This window comes from Miscanthus floridulus, chromosome 10 (assembly GCF_019320115.1).
Source record: "Miscanthus floridulus cultivar M001 chromosome 10, ASM1932011v1, whole genome shotgun sequence".
Taxonomy (NCBI): Eukaryota; Viridiplantae; Streptophyta; class Magnoliopsida; order Poales; family Poaceae; genus Miscanthus; species Miscanthus floridulus.
Genome location: NC_089589.1, coordinates 32,735,140 through 32,738,393, shown reverse-complemented (window position 1 = coordinate 32,738,393; position 3,254 = coordinate 32,735,140). Strand labels below are relative to the sequence as shown.

At 41.2% G+C, this 3,254-nt stretch overlaps 1 pseudogene; it reads left to right on the top strand.

The window, feature by feature from the left end:
* Positions 1–1,514: 1,514 nt before the first annotated feature.
* On the top strand, positions 1,515–2,093 carry LOC136488363 (glycine-rich cell wall structural protein 2-like; annotated as a pseudogene).
* Positions 2,094–3,254: the final 1,161 nt, after the last annotated feature.

The window sequence follows — 3,254 nt, the reverse complement described above, 5'->3', positions numbered from 1 at the left end:
GTGTTCGTAGCGATGCGTAGAATCGTGTTTCAAACTCTTTTACTTATTTTTCTATGATTGGTGTACTATTGTAATTTAGATCTACTATTTGCTTCGTGTATGATTGCATGGATGTTTGTGTGGTGCTTTATGATCGTGTCCAGTTGGTGCGTTCTACGTGGTGAAACAAGAAGCAGATCTTTGAAGTTTTAGACTTGAATAGGGATCAAAATATAAGGCAAGTATAGCATGGGATCTTCCTTGTTGTCTTTTACACCTTTAATCATTTAATTCATACTGTATGTGTCTACCTTGACTGCCACTAAGGATTTCCTAGTATTTTGTTACCTTGTACCATGATACCTTTGGGTTATTGCATCAAGTAGTATGATGCTAGTGCTCAACTACAACCATGATCTTGTAACTTGACTAATGTAATATGCAATAAACATTAAAAGATGCTTTTTAGCAACATGGAACAAGGGGCTAAAGCATTGGGCTATTTTTATGGTGCTCTAGATTCCTCTCCCTAAGGATTTATCTGTAAGTGATCATCTAGGACTTACAGTACAACTGTGAGGGCTATATGGCTCTGGCTTTAGCTCAGTATGAGGACCTTTTCTAGCTTATTAGTGCTTACCTTTGTTGGCGTAAGAATGGCTTGCCGAATCAGGTATAGGACAACCTCTACTCTTATGTGTATAACCGTGATGTAATTGTGCCATTCGACAGGGGTTTTCCTATATCTGTTTGTCGAGTGAATCTAATAGCCCTAACTTGTTAGACGAACCTTTGAAAGGCTTCATAGTGAACCCTGCTGACCTTCCTTGGAAGTGGGTCAAGAGATTAGCTACCTCGGGCGAAAGGGTAAATCGTGACTCATAGTGAAAGTGTACAACCTCTGCACAGTGTAAAACTGGTATATCAACTGCGCTCACAGTCATGAGCAGCCTTGGAACATTTACGGAATAGATGATGAACACAGATGATACTGATGATAAAGATGCTCACTAATGAGTATTGTTTATGCTACTCATTATTTATGTTTACCTGATTATGTGTTTATGGGCTTGTGATAAACTTGTTGCTACTCCTCTGCTAAAATTGTGACAATTAAAAGCTAATCGTAGTTAAACCATTGTTAGCCTTTTGAGCCTCATGAACCCCATGTTATATTTGTTGAGTACGACATGTACTTACGCTTGCTTTATTTTTCAATTATTTGGATAAAAATCCTGGATGGGTAGCAGATTGCTAGAGTTTGGAGGAATTAGGCTTGTGATCAACCAGTCAATTGTCCCTGTGGAATTGGAGTCTTCGTCCGAAGATCAGAGTTGTCTTTTCGCTGTTTGCTATCTAAGGTTATATTCTTTATACTAAGTACATTATATATTGAGCATTGTCTTTCGATATTACTCTTATTTGTAGCAATATGTGAGATTTGACTTCCTGTGCTCACATATGGTGTGTATCTGGTTTTGTCCTTGAAACCAGGTGCTACACTCAACTCAAGCACTCTATAGTAGTAGTTCACAATGGCAGGCACAAAGCTAATATCACTGGTTCTCATTGTCCTCATGAGCATGGGATTAGCCAATGCTGTAAGGGTGGCTAGATACTCTAGTGCTGATGGGACCGGCACAGAAGGGGGAGATGGTGGTGGATATGTGAATGGCGGGGGATCTGGGTCTGGGTCTGGAATAGGATCGGGTGATAGTGGTCCTTATGGCGCCCATGCAAGTGGTGGAGGGGGTGGAGCTAGCCAATACGGTGGGTCCGGATATGGTTCAGGGTCAGGGTTAGGTTGAGGATCTAGTACATATAGTCAAGGAGTGTATTCTGAATTTGGTCATTATGGAGGAGAATCTTCTAATGCTGGTGGTGCCGGTGGTGGTGGGGGTGGAGGACATGCTAGAGGTGCTTGGAATTCCAATGCTCAAGGATCTGGTAGCGACATTGGTTTTGGCTCTAGTTATGCTAACAGGTATTGGGATGGTTCAAGTGATGAGGGTGCAAGTGCTAACAGCAATGGTGGTGGCACAGGAAATAGTGAAAATGGTGGCGGTGGTGGTGGTTCTGGTGCCGAAACTGGATATGGCAATGCCTACCGATAAATTCCATATATGCTAATCTAAAGTTGGATCCCATCGTCATCCTTCCTTGTTTGAAAGTCGTAGAGTTATTTGTTTTCTTTGTCCCTTTGTTACACTTTTGTTAGTATTAAATTAATAAAGGGTCCAACTGCTCTAGCAACAGTAGCAGTCTTGTAATGTCCTTATATGAAGATGTTGTAACCTTGTCTATTTGTGAAAGGAAAAAATAATTGGTCCATCGCATGTATCTAAAAAAATCTTATGTTCTCTTTGGAGTGATTAAGTTGAGACGCCTACACCGTGCATACTCACATATGGCCCTGTTCACTTGTCTTATGAGCCGTACTTTTTTAGCGAACGAACAGTATTTTTCTCTCACAACAAATCAATGAACAGTACTTTTAGCCATGGCTTTTTAGCCAAGCAGACAGGGCCATTATGAAAATACTATATACGGATGAACTTCCTAGAGTAGTTTATATCACTTACGACGATAACCCCATCTGGGTCAATCCAGCCTAGAACGTAATTAGCAAGAACTGCCACTACGCCAGATTTGCACATCACTGCCGGTATCATTACTGCCGGATTTGTGAGAACCGGTAGTGATGTACCTTCACTGCCGCTTATGAGCTTGAAAATAAAAAAAATGATTGGGGCTAGGATAAACCGGCAGTGAAGGACCACATCACTGTCGGTTTGTGGCTTGAACCGGCAGTGTTTTGGCGGCCACTCATCACTGCTGGTTTAAGCCAAGAACCGATAGTGATTGTGCTCTATCACTATTGGTTCTAGCCAAGAACCGACGGTGATAAGACTACAACACAAAAAAGCTAAAGTCGTCCTCTCCTTCCTCCTCTCTTCCATCCCGAGAACAGAGGCGCATGTTTAGACCCTTCCCTCTATTTCTGCGGCTGCTCTTCACCATGAAGCTAGTGCTTGGATTTTCAAGAATGGCTTGATTTTTTTGCTTTAAGGTTAGTAACAAACATCCACTCCTTTGAATTTGTTGCTTAATTGGCTTCATTTTGATGGCTACATTGCTTGATTCTCATTCTAGTTCTTTCTCTATTCTAGAGAGCACTTTTCCAATTGGACATTTGTGCAAGGCTCAAATTGTGATGAATCCATCATCCAAAAGGTTGGTGTCTATGAATACATTTAAATTCCTAGCTAATTATT